The sequence below is a fragment of the Solanum tuberosum genome, unplaced genomic scaffold (genome assembly GCF_000226075.1).
Source record: "Solanum tuberosum cultivar DM 1-3 516 R44 unplaced genomic scaffold, SolTub_3.0 scf00405, whole genome shotgun sequence".
Classification (NCBI taxonomy): domain Eukaryota; kingdom Viridiplantae; phylum Streptophyta; class Magnoliopsida; order Solanales; family Solanaceae; genus Solanum; species Solanum tuberosum.
The window spans coordinates 5,490-28,723 of record NW_006239323.1 but is presented as its reverse complement, the minus strand read 5'-3'; the positions used below and the strand labels follow the sequence as shown (position 1 = coordinate 28,723).

The window sequence follows — 23,234 nt, the reverse complement described above, 5'->3', positions numbered from 1 at the left end:
AAATCTTTCGTTTTAAAAAAAAAAAAAAAGACAAAGATCCTATTTATTTTTTTCTTATTTTTTGTTAAATTTCATTATATTTTAATTTGTTATTATTAGAAAAAAAGTGTCAATTATTACTCTCCATTTATTTCTATTATATATTGTAAAAACTTAAATGTCTCAAAATTTATTATTCTACTTATTCCTATTCTTTATTGTAAATTTAAAGGCCTAAATATTTAAGTCCAACCTTTCATTCTCCAAGAAGAATGAATTTATATATATATATATATATATATATATAGCTAAAATATTTAAAAAATGGTTTGACACCTCTCTTTGGCCAATGATCCTTATTTTTTTATTTTTTTTATTGTTGTAATTTTCACAATATTTCTATTTATAATTACTATTTAAAAATATGTCAATTACTATTCCCTTCATTAATTTCTATTATTTATTATAAGAATTTAAATACCTCAAATTTTACTACTCCACTTATTCCTATTATTTATTGTAAATTTAAAGACAAAAATATTTATCACTCAAATATTTTATTTTCTCCTTGACAAATGAAAAGTTATTAAAATAGAGTAGTCTAATGAAATATCATTTCAAATAGCTTGAAAAAAGTTAAACCATCCCTTTAGCTCTCCTAATTATGAGATTTTTCTTTTTATCTAATTTTCAATAATCTAAAAAATATTTACATAATTAGTCAATTAAAGACAAAGATAATTGCTCACTAAATAAATTTTAAAAATGAAAAGCCGTAATTCTCCAAAAAAAAAAGAATTCTAACATCCATTTATATTTATTACGTTTCATGATGAACCCGTGATTAAAGCTGACAGAAAAAAATATTGCACTAGCCAAAAAAATATTTTTTTCCCTATTTTCTTATTTATTTTATTAGTTTATAAGAATAAAACTCACAATTATTATCATTTATTGTCCAAAATTTTCATATTGTTTATTGAAAATCAAAACTCATCCATATTGATATATGAAATCATTGATATTCACTTTTAACTTCTTCATCTTTATGTAATGTTTGGATTACATAATTTATTCAGTTTTTATACAAAATTGATATTTGAGCTCTATTATTTCTGATTTTAATGTAAATTCTTTATGAAGCTATTAATTTTATCAATTAAACACATTGATATGCTCATATTTTAAAGTAATAATTGAAAATTTTAAATTATAAGCAAGAAAAATTACATGAACTCTAAATTTATATAGTTAAATAAATATATAAACGTAAATAGTATTATATAAAGGAAATTGTTAGTGAAATAACATAAATAATTTAAATTACCCAAAAAATAAGATAGCAACATATATAAAATTGGCGCATAAAGAAATATGTCTTTGTATTGTTCGAAGGAAAAATTATAATTCTCTTCTTATTTTTCTTAAACTAATTTAATTCTATTATTTTTTTCTTTTATTGTTATTTTATGTTTGATTTATATATATATTAGTATTGCAATTTATTATTTTTTTTATATCAATTAATATATATAAATATGACTGGTTAACTAGTGAAATATATAATCGAAAAAAATTTAGTTGCTAATTTATAAATGGCTATAACGGCTAAATTAATTCTGAAAAGCACCCACCCAATGCTATATATATATATATATATATATATATATTTATTAGTATTGCAATTTCTTTCTTTTTTTTATATCAATTATTAATATATATAAATATGACTGGTTAACTAGTGAAATATATAATCGAAAAATTTTAGTTGCTAATTTATAAATGGCTATAGCGGCTAAACTAATTCTGAAAAGCACCCACCCAATGCCACCGCCCTTTGAAATATTGTTGCCATAAATAGACTTGCTAGGAAACAAATTTCTCAGTTACGATTTGTTTTAGCTTTAGTTCTACTATTATTTGGTGTTCATTCTTGAGGATATAAGCCGTGTTTGATTGTTGCTATGGATAGTTATTGTTGATCAAGATATGGGTAACTATTGGTATGATCAAGATGATGGGTAATTATTTATATTGTTTAATCAAGATATGCGTCCCTGTTCGTTTTGGCTTTAGTTCTCTGTTTTTTAATGATTTCGTTGGTATCTTGAGGATATAGGGAGTGTTTGATTGTTGATTATTGTCGATCATAACACTGGGTAATAATTATTCGATCAAGATACTGGGTAATTATCATTGATGATGATATTGGGTAACTATTGTTTGATGAAGTTGTGGGTAATTGTTGTTGATCAACACATGGGTAATTATTGTATGGTCAAGATATAGGTAATTATTGTATGATCAAGATACAGTGTAATTATTGTATGGTCAAGATACGGGTAATTATTGTTAATCAAGATATGAGTATTATTGTATGGTCAAGATACATGTAATTATTATCTATCAAGATATGGGTATTATTGTATGATCAAGATAGGGTAATTATTGTCGATCAAGATACTGGGTAATTATTGTCAATCAAGATATGGGTAATTATTGTATATGATGCCTTCCTTAGGGGAGCTATCGGTTTGATTTATGATTTCTTGGCCATCTCAGAATTATATAAATTATCTAATTTCGCATCTTGGTTTTCGAATCTTTTAATATGGGGTGTAGGTTTCTGATTTTCAAATCTGTGGGCAAGGAAGGTTAGGGGTTTTGGGAGTTCTCGACTTTTTAGTGTGATTTAGTTTGCAATTAGTTATGTTCTTTTGGCTAATTTATTGATTTGTTTGCAATTAGTGCGGTTTTTTTTGCTAATTTATTGACTAATTATTGTTGTTTGTTTGATCAGGTATGGGTAATGATGGTAGGAGACTGATTCTCCTTCTACATTTGCTGTTACCTTAATGTCAATGTTAATTCTGAGGTTTTTGTTGTTTAGAATTCATGTGTTAGTGTCATCCTGTTTACTACTCTGAAATCTAGCAGTTTCCTTTTGTTGAATCAGAACACAAGTAGAGTTGGAAATTTGGCTCTAGGTGTGCATCTAGGTGCAAGTGGTTCTACAGGAACAAGTGTCTTGCTTCAGTGTTTGTGGTCAAGAAAGATCCAGCAGTTCCCAGGTATGCAACTAAAGGTTTTTGATTTTCAGTATCTCAAAGCTTTGTTCAAAATTGGTACGATATGTAAGTTCTCAACTATGATAATTCTTTTCACAAGTGTGTATTGTGTGTTCTGGTGCCAGCTAGTTTTAGTTGTTAATTCAAATGCTCGTGTTCTTTGATGATTCTGGTGTCTTTTATGGTGTTATGGACACCGGATGATAGTGTTGTAAAGTGCTCCTCTGCTACTTATCTTCTCACTGTTTTCCCTTGGTTATCATGTCAGATTGATATTTGTTTATTGATGAATGAATTTGTAGACCACATGGTGACAGTGACAGAGGATTAATTTGGAAACTTCTAAGGCTTATCCGGTATGCATCCATGTGCACCACATGGTGATGGATATTGTTAGGCTCTCTTGCATCTCTAGTGATTTCTGAGGTATATGTGTTTTTTCAGCACATAGTTGTTCCTTCTTTTTGTGCTTGCAGTTGAGTTTTACCGAGCAGTGAATTATTCTTTTCATGGAAGAGGCTTTGTTTGGCCATTTGTGTTGAGGTTTAATGAGTACTGGAGATACTCAATACTCATTTCAGTTTTTTTCCCCAATCAGAGTGGCCCCTCCTCTTTGTCAAAAATTGTTGTTGTATGGAACTTGCCAGCTAAAATAGTTTCTCTTGCACTCACGTGTGTTGTATGGAACTTTCCAGCTAAAAATTGATGTGTATGTTGTTCGATGATCCAGTTGATGAGATCCTGGTGGTTGATGGTTATATGGTCTTATCGACACCTGATAAATACTCAAAACTCAATCCTGGATCTTTTGACAGCCCGTACAAGTGGATCCCTGTTAGACCCTCTCTTTTGTTGTTCTCTCTGCCTTAACTTCTCAGCTTCCTTTTTCTTGCATCACCCAAGCTTGATTTTGTTTGTTGGATGGATGATAGTTGAAGGTTGATGCCCAGTGGCCGTTTCTGTGCACGCTGCTTCTTGCTATTTTTGTGCTTGGACTACAATCTGAATATAATCAGGCTTCAATAGAGGGGTTTTCCAATCTCGTTTCTTTGCCATTTTTATGTGTGCATTGCAACCTGAATATTTTCAGGCTTAGAGAGGGTTTTTTAAATTTGTCTGTGGCATTTTCTAGTAGATTTTGTCAGCTTTGCACGTAACTCTTCCCTTCATTCCTTTGCTTGCAGCCATTGGGTCTTACAAAGCAGTGAATTCTTCTTTTCATGGAGGTACCTTATTTGCCCAAATGTGTTGAGGTCTTGTTAGTCAGTCTTTTACGAGTATAGATAATTTCCAATTTTTCTTCCCTATTGATTCCTTTGTCTTTGTCATAACTTCTGTTGTATGGTAGTTTCTCAATTAGGACATTATTTTCACCAATGTGTGTTTTATTCTACTGCCATGATGTTCTTAGTTTAGATGCTTATGTTCTTATGGTGATCCATTTTTTATTTCTTGGTTATCTCAGAATTATATAAATCTCACGTTATCTACTTTCGAATCTTGGTTTACGAATCTTTTGATATGGGGTGTAGGTTTCTCATTTCTGATTTTCGAATCTTTGATTATCTCTGTAGACAAGCTAAGGTCAGAAGATGAATGTTAGGGGGGGTTTTGGGAGCTGTTGATCTTTTTTCTTGGCCAATTTATCGATTCGTTATTGTTGTTTGTTTGATTAGGTATGGGTAATGATGATAGGGGAATGGTTATAGGTACCTTCCAGTGTATTTCATGATTCTCCTTCTACACTTGTTGTTACCTTCTGTCAGTTACCAAATATTCGTATCCTTGCTTTCCTTCATGTGTAGTTTATTTATTTATTTGTTCTCATTTTCTTGGGTATTATAGTGGGAGTTTATAATTGCAATCCTTTTGATTGATTCAGAATACGTGTACACAGCAGATTCGTGAGCAAGAGTGTATTCAACGAACAACTACAATAATTTTTTCTACGGAACTTTCATATGAGTCTATTCTTCCTTTTAATCTACTATATAAAGGTTTTAAATTGACCCTTAATATTAAAGATAATTACATTCTTGAAAGGATTAAGGGTTCTACCTTCCTGACTTTTCGCTTGTTAGGACTGGAAATTTAGCTCTCCAGGCATGCCTACTTGGATCTTCTATTGTGGACTTATGTGTCACAACCATACAATTGACCTATCAGTTTGGATTTGATATCTTGACTTCCATCTTGAATGTTAATTTTGATGCTAATCACGTGTCTCCTCACATCAACTGCTTTTAGCTCCTTAGTTGGTTTGGTCATCAGTAAATGTCATTCTTAGCTGTCAAGAATACATGGATGGGGCATCTAGGTGCAAGTGGTTCTACATGAATAAGTGTCTTGCTTCGGTGTTTGTGGTTGGGAAAGATGCAGCAGTTCCCAAGCCTTTGACTATAGGTCTTGGATTTTTCAGTCTCTCAAACCTTTATTAAAACTAGTACGGTATGAAAGTTCTCAACTATGATAATTCTTTTCACAAGTGTGTATAGTGTGGTCTGCTCTGCCATTTTTAGTTTAGATGGTCATGTTTTTTGATGATCCGATATCTTCTATGGTGTTATGGGCACCAGATAAAGTCAAAAGTCAATTTGGAATCTTTGATAGTGCTTCTCTGCTTTTTGTGTCCTAGCAACTTATCTTCTCTGCCGTTTTCCTTGGTTATCATGCCAGCTTGATTTTGTATTGGTGAATGGATATGTAGACCACATGGTGATATTAATAGTGGATTAGTTTTGTTCAGAGGCTTGTATCTCGTATGCATTCTTGTACACTTTGTTTTTTGGTCTTTTTGGGGCTTGGACTCCAATATATTGTGTATTATAGTGGTAGTTTATAATTTCAATCCTTTTGATTGATTTCCAATGTTATTAGAAATTGGAAGCTGGTGACTATAAATGCAATTTCATGTTTGCTTCCATGTTTTGGGAAATTCTGAGGTCTTTGTTGTGAGAATTCATATGTTGGTGAGCATTGTTCTATCACCCTATTTACTACTATGAAGCACATCAATTTCCTTTTGTTGAATCAGAATACTGGAAATTGGCTCCCCAGACATGCCTACTTGGATCTTTTATTCTAGACCTATGTGTCACAATCATACAGTGGAGCTATCAGTTTGGATTTGATATCTTGACTTCCATCTTTAATGCTAATGCTAATCATGTCTCTCTTCGCATCAAATTCTTTTACCTTCTTATTTGCTTTGGTCATCAGTGTATGTCATTTTTAGCTGTCAAGAATACATGGATGGGCATTTAGGTGCAAGTGGTTCTACAGGAATAAGTGTCTTGCTTCGGTGTTTGTGGTTGGGGAAGATGCATCAGTTCCCGGGTCGTTTACTATAGGTATATTGGATTTTCATTCTTTCAAAGCTTTGTCTAAATGGGTACGATATGGAAGTTCTCAACTATGATAATTCTTTTCACAAGTGTGTTCTGCTGCCAGTTTTAGTTCTTAGTTCAGATGCTCACGTTCTTTAATGATCCTGATGTCTTTTATCGTGTTATGGGCATCAGACAGAGTCAAAAGTCAATTATGGATCGTAGCTAGTGCTGTAAAGTGCTCATTTGCTTTTTGTATCTAGGTACTTATCTTCTTTGTCGTTTTCCCTTGGTTATCATGCCAACTTTATTTTTTTTATTGGTGATAAATGTGTAGACCACGTGGTGACAGTTAAAGATTATTAGTTTTGGAAACTTCTATGGCGTGTATCCGTTTTGAATTCCTGTACACCTTGTTTCTTGGTCTTTTTGGTGATGGATATTGTTCTGCTTCGACCAAAGCTGTGGTTTTCAATCTTGTCTCTTGCATCTATAGTGATTTCTTAGGTATTATGGATTTTGTCAGCTTTGCACTTAACTGTTCCCTTCTTTTTGTGCTTGCAGTTGGGTCTTAATGAGCAGGGTTTTATGAGTACTGAGATTCTCATTTCAATTTTCTTCCCCAATCAAAGTGCTTCCTCTCTTTATTAAAAAATGTTGTTGTATGGAAGTTCCCAACTAAAATAGGTTTTCTTGCGCTCGTTTGTGTTGTATTCTGCTACCTTTTTTAGTTTTTATCTAGATGCTTATGTTCTTTGATGATCCAATTAATGAGATTCATTGTGGTTGATGAGTGAGTATTAAATCTCTTCCTAACGCCTTTAGGGGCTGTGAAGAGAGCCCAGTTCCAGGCCCTCTTTTAGAAAGAAAAAAATGGTACAAAAAGAGGGCTTGGGGGTATATATACTATACAAATTGATGATGGTTTATCATCATCAGAACAAAGATCAGTCTAGGTCGAGATGAATGGAAGATGCTTCTGGAACTAGTTTTTGATAGGGTCTATCTTAGCTCGAAGGAAAGAACAACCAAAGTTAGACCCCCAAAGAATATGGATTAAAATCTGTTAGTATTTGACAAAGAACCTAACGGAATTTAACAAGCAGTAACCGGAATCAAAGTTTTGCAAAATGGTGTCAACCGGTAATAGAATGTAGCTAGATAACTGATGCCACAGCATCCAAAATATGTGGGATGGAGTTCATGGTACACTAACTTAACCTTCAAGGTCAGATAGTGCTACAGTGAACATCAATCCACTATCTAGCTCAAAATTAGCCTCACGAACTACTAACACTATTATTCGCGTAGCCCTTTTTTGTTTTGTGCTATTTCATCATAGGCTGTCGGAACTTGCTTCTTAGCGCTACGTGGGAAGAGAATTTCTCTATTCAGCCCCCCCGACTTCAATTACAAACTCTTACTTCTCGGTCTAACTTGGACTAATCCCTTAGCAGGCAAGAAATTCCTACTAACCAGACAGAAAGTAAGTTTCCACTCACTACCAAAGCGCTGTCGCACCTCTACTATTTTCGGCGTAACGAGGTTTTAGTCTTTACGAGGGCACCCCCTAGCCAGATTCAATCCCAAGGGTCAATCAAGCCTTTGAAACTAGTGAAAATAGTCGTCACAGTCTGAGTTCCTGCTTTCAACGAGACTTTCTTAGCTTGTCAAACTTTCTCTCCTTCACCAGGAAAGTTATCCGGTAAGCAAGATCTTTGATTGATGTGCCTGAATAAGGTTGATCAATGGTAGCTGCTTGGAGCTTTCTCTATACCTTAATTGAACTGCCCCGCTCTTAGCTCGGGTTCTTGCTTAATGAGGCGTCCCTTGTTTGCTCTTGGATTGGACTAAGCGGCAATCCTTACTGTGGAAGCAGACCTTGTCATTCTTCTCCTTCAATGCCAGTGGATAAGTACACTAGGGCTGGAATGCTCTTTTATCATGTATGTGGATTACTTGGTCGATTACCTGATTGCACTAGTCTCATAGCCATCTCTTTAGCGTCCCGCCATTCCTTCTTGTTAACACAGGAAATCTAACTCATTCTAAGGTAGAGCTCTTAGAGTCCTACTTAAAGTGAAAAGTAGTTCTTTAGTTAAAGCAAGGAGAGCAGAAACTGAGGGAAAAAACCTATGTTCTTACGCGGGATGGGAATAAAGGCTACTAAGTAACCTTAGAATGGGGATGCCAATCTTATACAGAAAATACCGCTATCTAAAGTAACCTTGCAGGGGGGCTGCGTATAGCATTCTAAGATCTCAATACGAGAAAGAAATCAGACCTATAACCTCACTGCAGTGGCTTGTAGACTTGCTTTGCCGCGGAAAGCTCAAGTGAAAACCTATTAGAACTGTGGGCCTCACCCGTCTACTACTCGACCTTAAGTAACTACAGTTAGGAGGATCCATCCAATAGCTTAATGACTTGCTTGGGTCATCTAAGAGGTAAGGCCTCCTCCGATCGACCCTAACTTTCATTATTGAGCTAAAGGAGTTCCCTAGCCCTTCAAGTTTACACAGGTCCCCAAAGATAAAGGCTTTCATCCTTCCTGAATATTCTGGGAACTTTCTTCTATTAATTGTTTTCGAAATGCCGATTTTCCTGTCTGCGCTAAGGCGATAAGGAAAAAGAGAGGGGCCTTTAGTATGTGGAAAAAAAGGCAAAGATCACATTCCAACTAACGTTGACTGGTAATTGCCTCAATGAGGCGGATAAGGCGCAAGAACCTAAAAGGCGGACTAAGATAAGTTATTCAGCTAGGGAATGCGTTAAAGAGCCGTTATGTAGCATCTGAGAACAAGAAAGCAGACATGCACACGAAAAGACATGCACACGAAAAGCAGACATGCTTTCAAAGGGCTTTCAAAAATCAATCATGGATCTCTTGAAAGCCCTTTGAAGTGGGTCTTTGTTACTCCCTTACTTTTGGTATTTTCTCAGCTTCTTGTTTCTTGTTGCATTGTCACCCGAGCTTGATTTTGTTTGTTGGATTAGAGTTGGAATTTTTTCAAAGATTGATGATGTGATCAGGCTTTGATAGTTAGTGTTTGCTCCTATGCACCCTGTTTCTTTGCAAATTTGTTCTTTCTCACCAATCTGAATTTTGTCAGGCATTGATAGAGGGATTTTCCTATCTTGTTTCTTTGCCATTTTTATCCTTGCACTGCAATCTCAATATTATCAGGCTCCGAGAGAGGGGTTTTGCAATCTTGTCTGTGGCGTTTTGTAGTGGGTTTCATCAGCTTTGCACGTAACTCTTTCCTTCATTCCTTTGCTTGTAGCCATTGGGTCTTACAAAGCAACAAATTCTTCTTTTCATGGGATGACCTTATTCGCCCATATGTGATGAGGTTTCGTTAGTTCAGTCTTTTATGAGTAGAGATAATTTTCAATTCAGTTTTCTTCCCTAATGACTTGTTTGTCTTTGTCAAAACTTACTGGTTTATATAAGTTTCTCAATTAGGAAATTATTTTCACCAGACGGTGTGTTGTATTCTGCTGCCATGAGGTTCTAAGCCCTCACACTTATGTTCTTCGATGATCCAATTGATGAGGGATAATTTTCAATTCAGTTTCTTCCCTAGTGACTCCTTTGTTTTTGTCAAAACTACTGTTGTATGGAAGTTTCTCAATTAGGACATTATTTTCACATGTGTGTTGTATTATGCTTCCATGAATTTCTATGTCCGCATGCTTATGTTCTTCAATGATCCAATTGATGAGGTCTTTTATGACTATGGACACCTGATAAGTATTTTGGCCCCTTCTTGATCTTTTGATAGTTGCATAAAATACTTTTTTTACTTTTGTTCTTTTAGCTTCTGATCTTCTCTGCTTCCATTTTTTTCCGTTATCAGACTAGCTTTTTTGGTTGTATAGATGTGTAGACCATGTGGTAACACTGTTATGGACGTTCAAATTTGGAAATTTCAAAGTTTGGTTAACCAACATGTGATCCTCTCTCACCTTTTGGTCTTTTTGGTGCTTGCACTGCAATTTGATGCTGTCCGGGCTTTGGCAAAAGAGGGTTTTCAGCTTCGTCTATGGCATCTATAGTGATTACCATTGTGGTTTTGGGTTAGTCAAATTTGCACTTAACTGTTGCCTTTTTGTAGTTCTTTCATCCATTGGTTATATGGCAGTGAATTATTCTTTACGTGGAGAGGCTGTGTTTATCTGCTTGTTGTTGACGTTTCTTTAGTTAAGTCTTATATGAGTATCGAGATTCTCGGTTCAGTTTATTCCCCAATGACTCCTTTGTGTTTGTCAAAACTACTGTTGTATGGAAGTTTCTCAAATAGGATATTAATTTTCACCGCAATGTGTTGTATTCTACTGCCATGAAGTTTTAAGTCTAGACACTTATTTTCTTCGATGATCCAATTGATGAGGTCTCCTATGTCTATGTTTCTTGAAAAGTACTCAACTATTTCTAGACCTTTTGATAGTGGCGTAAAACACTTATTCACTTCTATTCTTGTAGTTACTTACTTATCTTCTCAGGTTCCATTTTTTTTCATTATCACACTAGTTTTTTTTTTTGTTGGGTGGATGTGTAATGGTGATTCTGTTATGGATGTTCAGATTTGGAAAATTCGAAGCGTGGTTGACCAACATGAGATCCTCTGCCACCTTTTGGTCTTTTTGGTGCTTGCACTGCAATCTGGATAATGTCCGAACTTTGACAAAAGGGAGGGGAGGGGGGGGGTTTAGTCTCATCTATGGATTGGCTAGTGATTACTTTGGTGGTTTGGGGTTCATTGGATTTGCAATTAACCTTAACTGTTCCCTTTTTTCTATTCTTGCAGCCATCGGTTACAAGGTAGTGAATTATTCTTTGATGGGGCTGCCCTATTCGTCTGTTTGTTGTTGAGGTTTCTTTAGTCAAGTCTTTTATGAGTATTCTGATTTTCGATTCAGTTTTCTTCCCTAATGAATCCTTTGACTTTGCCAAAACTATTGTTGTAGGGAAGTTTCTCAACAAAGATATTTATTTTCACTGGTATATGTTATATTTTGCTGCCATGAAGTTTTTAGTCCAGACAGTTGCATTTTTCGATGATCCAATTGATGAGGTCTCCTATGACTATGAACACTTGATAAGTACTCGTTCTAGATCTTTTTATAGTGGTGTAAAATACTTATTTCACTTTTATTCTTGTAGCTACTTATGTTTCTTCTCTGCTTCCATTTCTTTTTCGTCATCACATAGTTTTTTTTTGTGGTTGGATGTGTAGACCATGTGGTAACACTTTTATGGACATTTAGATTTGAAAATTTCAAAACTTGGTTAACAACATGTGATCCTCTGCCACTGTTTTTGTTCTTTTTGGTGCTTGCATTGCAGTTAACATATTGTGCGGTTTTGACAAAAGGGTGTTTTCAGTCTCGTCTATGGCATCTCTAGTGATTACTTAGGTGGTTTGGGGTTTGTCAGATTTGGACTTAACTGCTCCCTTCTTTCTGTTATTGCAACCATTGATTACAGGGTAGTGAATTATTCTTTTCATGAAGAGGCTATTTTTGTCCGTTTGTTGTTGAGGTTTCTTTAGTTCAGTCTTTTATGAGTATCGGAATTTTCGATTCAATCTTCTTCCCTAATGGCTCCTTTGTCTTTGTCAAAACTACTATTGCATGGAAGTTTCTCAACAAGGATATTAATTTTCACCGGTATGTGTTGTATTCTGCTGCCATGAGGTTTTTAGTTTGGACGCTAGTGTTCTTTGATGATCCAATTGTCTATGGCTATGAATACTTGATAAGTACTTCACCAATTTTATATCTTTTGATAGTGGTATAAAATACTTCTTCACTTTTATTCTTGTAGCTACTTGCTTATCTTCTTTGCTTCCATTTCGTTGTCGTTATTACACTAGTTATTTTTGGTTGGATGGATGTGTAGATCATGTGGTGATACTGTTATGGATGTTAAAATTTGGATATTTCAAAGCGTGGTTAACCAACATGTGATCCTCTGCCACCTTTTGATCTTTTTGGTGCTTGCACGACAACCTAGATATTGTCCGAGCTTTGACAAAATGGAGTTTTTAGTCACATATATGGCATCTCTAGTGATTACTTAAGTGGTTTGGGGTTTGTCGGATTTACATTTAACTGTTCCCTTCTTTCTGTTCTTGCAGCCAATGGTTATAGGGAAGTGAATTTTTGTTTTCATGGAGGGGCCGTGTTTGATTGTTTGTGTTGAGGTTTTTTTTAGTTAAGTCTTTTATGAGTATCGATATTACGGATTTAGTTTTCTTCCTTAATAGCTCCTTTGTTTTGTATGGAAGGTTTTCTCAACTAAGATATTAATTTTCACTAGCATGTGTTATATTTTGCTGCCATGAGGTTTTTAGTCCAGATGGCTTATGTTCTTCGATGATCCAATTGATGAGGTCTCATTTGTCTATCGATTCTTGGTAAGTACTCTGCTAATTTTGGATCTTTTGATAGTTGCGTAAAATACTTCTTCACTTCTATTCTTGCAGCTACTTATCTTCTCCACTTCCATTTCTTTTTCGTTATCACATTAGCTATTTTTGGTTGGATGGATGTGTAGACCACGTGGTGACACTGTTATGGACGTTCAAATTTAGAAATTTCAAATCTTGGTTAGCCAACATGTGATCCTCTGCCACCTTTTGGTCTTTTGGTGCTTTGCACTGCAATTTGGATGTTGTTTGGGTTTTGACGAAAGGGGGTTTTAGTCTCGTCTATGGCATCTATAGTGATTAATTAGGTGGTTAGTTTGTCAGATTTGCTCTCAATTGTTCCCTTCTTTCTATTCTTGTAGCCATTGATTACAGGGCAGTGGATTATTCTTTTGACGATGCAGTCATGTTTGTCCATTTGTGTTGAGGTTTCCTTAGTCAAGTCTTTTGTGAGTATCAAGATTTTTGATTCAGTTATCTTTCCTAATGGCTCCTTTGTCTTTGTCAAAACTATTGATGTGTGGAAGTTTCTTAAACAGGACATTATTCTTCACTGGCGTGTGTTGTATTCTGCCGCCAAGAAGATTTAGGTCCAGATGGCTTTGTTCTTCGATGATCCAATTAATGACGTCTCCTATGACTATGGACACTTGATAACTCAACCAATTCTACATCATCTGATAGTGGCGTGAAGTACTTCTTTTACTTTTTTTCTTCTAGGTACTTATCTTCTCTGCTTCCATATATTTTTTGTCATCACACAAGTTTTTTCTAGTTGAATGGACCATGTGGTGACACTGTTTTGGACGTTCAGATTTTGTAATTTCAAAGCTTGGTTTATCAACATGTGATTCTGTGCCACCTTTTAGTCTTTTTGGTGCTTGCACTACAATCTGGATATTGTCTGAGCTTTGACAAAGGGGTACTTTTAGTCTCGTCTATGGCATTTCTAGTGATCACTTAGGTGGTTTGGGGTTCGTCAAATATGCACTTAACTGTTCCATTTTTTCTGTTCTTGCAACCACATTGGTTACAGTGCAGTGAATTATTCTTTTCATGGAGCGGTCGTGTTTGTCTGTTTGTGTTGAGGTTTCTTTAGTTTAATCTTTTATGAGTATCGAGATTTTCGATTCAGTGTTCTTCTCTTATGGCTCCCGTTGTACTATAGAAAGTACTATTGTATGGATGTTTCTCAACTAAGATAATATTTTTCACCATTGTGTGTTGTGTTCTGCTGCCGTGAAGTTTTTACTCTAGACATTTAAGGATGGCAATGGGGCGGGGCAGGTTTAAGGCTACGGGGGGCAGGGCGGGAGGGATGCAGGGTGGGTTGAAGTGGAATTTTTAAAACTAATGCGGTGTGAGACGGGTTGCAGGGGTAAATGTGATTTTATATGGGTTCAAACTTAATTTGAGCTTTTTACATGTTATAAGAGTGACAAAACATTATTTATTAAGATACTTTCTTTAAAGCTACTAAAATATTCAATATAGTAAATCAAAATGGTTCAATAAAAAATAATACAATTTCTTACATGTTTCCCAATTGACCTCTAAAAAATAAACGTTTAAGTAATTATCTATTAAACTAATACAACTTAATGAAAAAATGAATTTATTTTTATGAGTTTTATTTTTAGTACGGAAAAGGGTCAAAATTGCCCCTGAACTATGCGAAATAGATCATTTATACCCTTCGTTACATTTTGGGATAAAAAATGTCCCTGCCATTATCCTAAGAGACCACAATTACCCTCAAGAGTTAACACCCCAAATTTTTAGTGACATGGCAAGCCACGTGGGACTAATCCTTCCACCTAAACGTTGCCAACTTGGATTCACTACAAAAGAACCAGACCATTAGCGGCGACAACAGTCGCCACAAAATCCCAAAATATTGCCACTAAAGGTTATGAGCGATTTTTAGTGGCGACTAAGGCTGCAATAACCATTTGCTAGTAATTCCTATTTTTTCAACAAAATAATATGATAATTAATTTTCGATTGCAACCTAATATTCTAAAATAAATAACTTGGACTATTAACATTAAAAACATCCAATATTATTATGAAAATCATCAAAATTACTTCTTGTTTCAAATCTCCTACTACATAATGCATCATCATACAACTTATACATTTACATATGATATAAAAATAAAACATATAGTGTCTTCACACTCCTCCTTAATCGATATCATTTTTGGTTTTTTAAAAACAATGAAGAAAAAACACGCAAATCAGAATTTATTGTTAAAAACCTTTAGTGACGATTTTCTGGGATTTTGTGGCGACTGTTGTCGCCGCTAAAGGTCTAGTTCTTTTGTAGTGAATCCTAGTTGGCAACGCTTAGGTGGAAGGATTAGTTCCCCACGTGGCTTACCATGTCACTAAAAATTTGGGGGTGTTAACTCTTGAGGGTATTTTGTGGTCTCTTAGGATAACGACAGGGGCATTTTTTATCCCAAAATGTAACGAAGGGTATAAGTGGTCTATTTCGCATAGTTCAGGGGCAATTTTGACTCTTTTCCATTTTTAGTATCAAACTTAACTAGAAAAAGAAAATGTTAAAAAAATTATGTGGGGCGGGTTGAGAATTTAAGAAGTTATGCAGGGCGGGGCAGATTAAAAAATTTGCAAGTTAAGCTTAACCCCCCGGCTTGTGCACCGCCCCGCCCCATTGCCATCCCTATAGACATTATGTTCTTCGATGATCCAATTGATAAGGTCTTCTATGGCTAAGGACACTTGATAAGTACTCGGCCAATTCTAGATCTTTTCTTTTGACAGTACCATAAAGGCTCCTCTATTTCTGGTCTTCTAGCTATATATATTATATGCTTCCATCTTCTTTTGGTTATCACAAACTTGGTTTTTCTTGTTTGGTGACAACAATAGAGGTTAAGATTTGGAGATTTCAAAGTTTGATATCCAGTATGGAATCTCTTTATCCGGTTGTTCTTTTTGGTGCTCAGGGCTTCAACAAAATGGGGTTTTAAATCTCATCTATGTGGTATATCTAGTGATTTGTTAGATGGTATGGGTTTTTCAGCTTTGGAATTGATTGACCCTTATTTTTTTATGCTTGCAGCCATTGGGTCTTACAGAGTGATGAATCATTCTTTTCATGGAGCGGCTTTCTTTGTCCATTTATGTCGAGGTTTCCATGGTTCAAGCTTTTATAAGTTCTAACATTTTCGAGTAAAATAGTTTTTTTCCCATTAGTATGTGTTGTTCTACTGGCATGTTTAGTTTTTAGTCCAGATGTTTGTTTTCTTCAATGATCCAATGATGAGATTCATGATGGTTGATGGTTATTGTCTCATGGACATCTGACAAGTACTCAATTTTGGATCTTTTGAAAGCCTCGTAAAATGGTAGTCTCTTTTGGTGTTCTCACTACTCATCATTCATGCTTCCTTTTTCTTGTATTATGCTAGTTTGATTTTGTTTGTTGGATGGCTGTATGGTGATAAGTTGAGAGGAATACGACTTGCAATATTTTGCAGGTTGGTGTCCAGTGTGCATTCCTGTGCACCCTATTTCTTGGGCATGTTGGTGCTTGCACTACAATCTAGAGATAGCAGGCTTCGAAAGAAGGTGATTCTTAATCTTGTCTGGCATTCGTAGTGAATTCCTAGGTGGTACGAGCTTCACAAGCTTTGCACTTAGACAGTTCCATTCTTCATGTGCTTGCAGCTGCTGGGTCTTACAGAGCCATAGATTCGTCTTTTCATGGAGTGGCGTGGTCTGTCAATTTTGTGTTGAGGTTTTTTGGTTGATGCTTCTAATGATTATTGAGATCTTCAATTCAGTTTTATTCCCTAATCAGAATGGTTCCGTTCTTCCTTGTCAACAATACTTCACTGGTGTGTATTTTGTTGCCATATATGTTTCTTAATAATCCAGATGCTTATGTTCTTTGATGATCCAACTGATGAGATCTCCATGGTTATGGACAACACATGATAAGTGTAATCAAGCTCAGTCTTGGATCTTCTGATGGATCTTTTAATAGCCTTGTAACACACTTCTCTAGTTTTCGTGTTCTCTCTACTTACCTTTCTCTGATTTCATTTAACCTACCAGTTTATTTAGTTTGGTTGGATGAATTTATAATTTTGGTTTCGGTGTGCATCCTTGTGGACCATGTTGACCATTTTGGTGCTTGCACTGCAATTTGGATATTGGATATCACCATGCCTTAAGAAAAGGGCACTTTGCAATCTTATCTTGTTTGGCATCTCGAGTGATCTCTCCCGTGTGGTATGGTTTTCCACTCACCTGTTACATTATTTTTTGTGCATGTAACCATTGGGTCTTCCAGAGCATGGACTTCAAGTCAGTTGTCTTCCTAATCAGTGGGTCCCTTTTCTCTTTGTTAAAATTATTGTTATGTGGAAGTTCTCAACAATGATAATATTTTCCACTAGTGCGTGTTGTACACTGCAACCATAAAGTTTTTAGTCTAGATGCTTATTTTCTTGGATGATCTAAATGATGAGATCCCTGATTTGATATGGACACCTGAGAAGTACCCAAACTCAATTTTCCCAAGGGCTTCTCTACTTTGGTGTTCTTGGTACTTATTTTCTCTGCTTCTATTTTCTCATGTGTATCATGCCACTTGATTATGTTTGTTTGGATGCATGTTTGTAGACCACATGGTGACTAGAGGGGGATCGAATTTGGTAATTTCGAAGTATGGTTTTGTCATTCCCTTGTGCACCCTGTTTCTTTGCCATTTTGGCGATTGCGCTTGCACTGCAATTTGGATATCACTAGGCAATAGCAGGGGAGTTGTGCAATCTTTTTTGGCATCTCTAGTGATCTCTCCTATGTGGTATTGGTTTCACAGCTTGCACTTTAACTGTTACCTTCTTTTTGTGATTGCTGTTGTTGGATCTTTCAAGATCAGTAAAGTCTCCATGAACTCCATTTCATAGAGTAGACTTGTTTGTTGTAGTGTTGAAGTTTCTTAGTTCAGGCTTTGTATTAGTATCTAACTCTTCAATTCAGTTTTCTTCCCTGGTCATAGAGATTCCGTGGGTAGCCAGGTAGCCGTCGGTCTTGTCCCGACACCTATCTTCAGTTAGTAGAGGCTTCATAAATAGTCAAAGTTAATGCGTCAGTTCAGTCTTTAGTATTCAGAAGTTTTAAACATCATTATTATTATATTATTATTATTGTTATTGTTTCAGACTTTTGCATGGGATATCTTTAAGTGATTTTAAATGTTCATTTTATACGGCTTCCGCATGTATGTTTAGTCTTCCTCTCAGTAGTTAGCTAGGACAAGGGTTTGCTTGGGACCAACAGTGGGGTTCCGAGTGCCAGCACTCAGAACAGTGGGGTTTCGAGAGCCGGCCACGTCCAGGTGTAGGCTCGGGTTGTGACACAAATGATGAGGTCTCTTATGGCTATGGACACTTGATAAGTACTCAGCCAATTCTAGATCTTTTGATAGTATCATAAACTACCTTTTTACTTTTATTCTTCTAGATACTTTCTTATCTTCTCTGCTTTCTTATATTTTTCGTTATCACACTAGTTTTGTTGTTGTTGTATGGATGTGTAGACCATGTGGTGACATTGTTATGGCATTGAAAAAATGGGGTTTCAGTCTCGTCTATGGCATCTCCAGTGTTACTTAAGTGGTTTGGGGTTTTCCAGATTTGCATTTTACTATTCCCTTCTTTCTGTTCTTGCAGCCATTGGTTACAGGGCATTGAATTATTCTTTTCATGGAGTGGCTGTGTTTGTTTTTTTGTGTTAAGGTTTCTTTAGCTTGAGTCATTTATGAGTATCGAGATTTTCGATTCAGTTTTCCCTTTTCTATATCAAAACTATTGTTCTATGGCAGTTTCTCACTAAGATAATATGTTTTACCCGTATGAGGTTTTTAATTCAGACACTATTTTCTTCAATGATTCAATCGATGAGGTCTCTTACGGCTATGGATACTTGATAAGTACTCGGCCAACTCCGAATCTTTTCTTTTGACAGCGTCATAAAGTGCTCCTCTACTTCTGGTCTTCTAGCTATATTTGTTCTTTGTTGACATCTTCTTTTGGTTACAAAAACTTCTTAGTTTTTGTTTGGATGCATGTGTAGATTATATGGTGATTGTAATAGAGGTTAACATTTAGAGATTTCAAAGGTTGATATCCAATATGGTATCTCTATACCCTCTTGGTCTATTTGGGTCTTGCACTGCAATCTGGATATATTGGTCAGGGCTTGAACCAAAAACGGGTTTTAATTCTTGTCTATATAGCATCTTTAGTGATTTCTTAGATTGTATGGGTTTCGTCAACTTTGGACTTGATTTGTACCCATTTTTTTTTGCTTGAAGCCATTGGGTCTTACAGTGCAATTAATTATTCTTTTCATGGAGCGGTTCTCTTTGTCCATTTATGTCAAGGTTTCTTGGTTCAGGCTTTTATGAGTTCTGACATTTTCAACTAAAATAGCTTTTTTCCCAATAGTGTGTGTTGTATTCTACTGCCATTTTTAGTTTTTAGTCCAGATGCTTATTTTCTTCAATGACCCATTGATGAGATTCCTGATGGTTGATGGTTATGGTCTCATGGACACCTGACAAGTACTCAATTTTGGATATTTTGAGAATCTCGTATCTCTTTTTGTGTTCTCGCAGCTCATCTTCTCTGCTTCACTTTTCTTGTATTACGCTAGCCTGATTTTGTTTGTTGTATGCATTTATGGTGGCAGTTGAGAGGAATAGGACTTAGATGTTTTTGAAGGTTGGTGTCTAGTGTGCATTCCTTTGCCCCTGTTTCTTGGACATGTTGGTGTTTGCACTACAATCTGAAGATTATCAGGTTTCGAATGAAGGTGGTACCTAGTTCGCCAGCTTTGCATTTACTATTCCATTCTTTCTGTGCTTGCAGTCGCTGGGTCTTACAAAGCCATAGATTCTTCTTTCATGGAGCGGCATGGTCTGTCAATTTCGTGTTGAGGTTTTTTGGTTGATGCTTCTAATGATTATTGAGATCTTCAATTCAGTTTTGTTCCCTAAACAGAATGGTCCCCTTCTCTGTTGTCAACACTGCCTCACTAGCCTGTATTTTGTTACCATATTTGATTTTTAATAATCCAGATGCTTATATTCTTTGGTTATCCAACTGATGAGATCTCAATGGTTATGGACAACACATGATAAGTGTAATCGAACTCAATCATGGATCTTTTGATGGCCCTGTAATGCACTCCTCTACTTTTCGTGTTCTCGCTACTTGTCTTCTCTTATTTCATTTAGCCTACCATTTGATTTAGGTTGGTTGGATGAATGTTTGTAGGCCACATGGTGGTAGTAAGAGGATGAGATTAGGATATTTTGTTGTTTTGTTTCGGTGTGCATTCCTGTGGACCATGTTTCTTACCATTTTTGTGCTGGCACTACAATTTGGATATTGGATATCACCAGGAAAAGGGGGCTTTGCTATCTTATCTTGCGTGGTATGGGTTTCCACTTACCTGTTATGTTCTCTTTGTGCATGTAACCATTGGGTCTTCCAGAGCATGAACTTCGGTTTTCTTCCTAATCAACGGGTCCCTTCTTTCTTTGTCAAAACTACTGTTGTGTGGAAATTCTCAACAATGATAAAATTTTCCACTAGTGTGTTTGTACTTTGCAGCCATCAAGTTTTTAGTCTAGATGCTTATTTTCTTGGATGACCCAAATGACGAGATCCCTGATTTTTATGGACACCTGAGAAGTACCCAAACTCAAATTTAGGTCTTCTTATGGCCCTAAGAGCTCCTCTACTTTAGTGTTCTTACTGCTTTTATGTTTATCATGGCACTTTATTTTGTTTTGCTTGGATATCATATTTGGAAATTCTGAAGTTTGGTTTCAGTGTGTGTCCTTTCCTTGTGCACCCTGTTTCTTTGCAATTTTGGAGCTTGCGCTTGCACTGTAATTTGGATATCACCAGGCACTGTCAAGAGAGTTATGCAATCTTGTTTGGCACTGCAATTTCGATATCACCAAGCACTGGCAAAGGGAGTTATGCAATCTCGTATGGCATCTCTAGTGATCTCCCCTATATGGCATGGTTTCGCAGCTTGAACTTTAACTGCTCCCTTCTTTTAGTTCTTGCTGTCGTTGGGTCTTTCAAGATTAGGATAGTCTTCCTTTAATGGAGCAGCCTTGTTTATCTTAGCGTTGAAGTTTCCTTTGTTCAGGCCTTGTATTAGTATCTAGCTCTTCGATTCAGTTTTCTTCCATGGTCATAGAGATCCCCTTATCTCGTTGTCAGAAGTGCTGTTAAGTGGAAGTTTTCAACTACAATAACTCTCTCCACAAGTGTATTTTCAGCTTTTAGTCCAGATGCTTTTGTTTTGCGATGATCCAATTGATGAGGTCTCTCTTGTGGTGTGGACATCTGGTAAGTGCTCGCTCAGTTCCGGATGTTTTCATCATCTACCTTTTGTGTTCTTGCTGCTTATCTTCTCTGCTTTCATTTTATTTTTTCTTATCACAACAGGTTTTGAGTTTTGTCTATTGGAAAGATATATATTCCACATAGTGAACACTATTTGAGGATTAGATTTGGAAATTTAAAAGTGTAGTGTTCAGTAAGCTAGTCGTTTAGGTGTTTCCCCTGCAATCTGGTATCGTTTAGGGCTTCAAGATTAGGGAGTTTCTAAATATTGTCTATGTCATTTCTAGTGATTTCCCAAGCACTCTGGGTTTTGGCAGATTTGCACTTAATTGTTCATTCATTTTGTGCTTGCAGTTGTGGTCTAAACATAGTAAATTTTCTCTTTTCGTGGAGCAGCCTTTCTTTGTTGATTTGTATTGAGGTTTCGTTCGGTTCAAGCTTCTATGAGTATCCGATTTTCAGTTCAGTTCTTTTTTTTTTGTTCTCTTCTTTAATCAATATGATCTTTCTTCACCACACTCTCTTCGAGTGGTGCTCTTCTAGTAGTTAGTTTAACTGAGAATTTTGCACGTCAGTGGTGGTTACAAGCATTCAAGTTCTTAGGAGTTCTCTTGGTATTATGTGTAATCAAGTCTCGGCTCGGCCTATCTTCTTTCTCCCCCTCCCCTTAACACCTGTAGTGCTGTTGGTTGGCTGCCTCCACCTGATGGTTATGGTGGGTCAACGTGTGCAAGATTTTAACCAGGTCTTGCATAATGTGATAATGAGAATGTTCTGTCGTCGACTGTCGATAACATTCTTTTCAAAACCTCTTATAGACTAGGCTGGGATCTTATCCATTTTAGATGGTGATCTTACATGTTTCAGAAAACTGTAACTACCTTTGGTGGTATAGAGTTGATATCTCTACTTAATGTTGTACTCATTTGTTTCATCCCATTGCCCTCTATTAAATTCCTTGCTTGGTCGGAATGGGGAGGAGTGTCAACTCGAGTTCTTTTCTCCTGCCAGTTGTCTTATCTGATCCGATGGCTTTCATTTTCTCCCGGATGCAGGTTTCTGGTCTTTGATTGTGGCTGTTGGAAGTTTGGGTGGAGGGGTTAAGGATGTTTTATTATGATGTTTCTGCCATAATGAAACTATTCTTATGTTACCTGGTTGACAATTTTTGGGTATTTACAGAATTTGATAGGTCTGGATTTGTTGGTGCAGTTGTATTAAGTTTTCTGATTTTGCTATATAGGTATGGAATATGAGCAGATTTGTGAGTTGCAGAAAAGAACGTCCGTCAGAAAGCTTGGCCTCCTGTGCTCGAAGTGAGACCTGAAGGGTGAGCTTATGGCGCACGAAATCCATCTCTCGGTTTTGCAGATCTATTTTGAATTGTGAATTTGCTGTGAGTTCTCACTTTTGTTGGTTTCTCGAGGTATCCGGGGTCTTCCTGCTTAGATTATGCCAATTTCTTTCTCTGTTTTACCAGGGTAATGATTGTATGGGTATAGACAATGCAGTTTCTGTTGTCGGATGTCAATAATCTTTGTAACGAAGTAAACCTCATCTCTGGTACCTCCAACAAATCATCTTTTCTTGCGTCTTCTCTTTTGGAACACTATTCAACAGAAGTTTATGAGCCTTTCCTTGTAGATGTTGCTCTCTATATTTCATACCAGTATACGTACCCGCACGTTGCGCGGACATTATAAAATGTAATAATGTTTTAAATTTAAAATAACTAATAAGGTTTATTATTTTCTTTGTAATATATTTTTAAAATAATGTAATAAATCATTAAATTATTTATTTGAGCAAGTTCTATTAATATTTATGTACACCATTTAATATTTATGATATTAATTTAAGTTTTCACAAAAAACGATTAATATCATAATACTAAAATAATTTAATACATTTTATATATATTTTATTTAAAATCAAAAGATTCAAAAATATTTAATGGTTTGAATTTGGCCAAAATTAGAATACAAAAATAAATTAAAATAGAGTGGGTAATAAAAATGT

General features: G+C 35.9%; 1 long non-coding RNA gene across 5 annotated transcripts; it reads left to right on the top strand.

The window, feature by feature from the left end:
* The first annotated feature begins 1,768 nt into the window (after window positions 1–1,768).
* LOC102585559 (uncharacterized) lies at window positions 1,769–22,858 on the top strand. Of its 5 annotated transcripts, XR_368515.2 has the most exons (7): window positions 11,088–12,795; window positions 13,170–13,256; window positions 13,347–13,527; window positions 15,899–16,184; window positions 16,317–16,407; window positions 16,507–17,168; window positions 22,459–22,858. It is a non-coding gene; the product is annotated as an uncharacterized lncRNA (long non-coding RNA). The 5 variants fall into 5 exon arrangements; XR_001471625.1 differs by having other exon boundaries at window positions 11,088–13,256; window positions 16,507–16,676; XR_001471623.1 differs by having other exon boundaries at window positions 11,088–13,256.
* The last annotated feature ends 376 nt before the right edge of the window (window positions 22,859–23,234 follow it).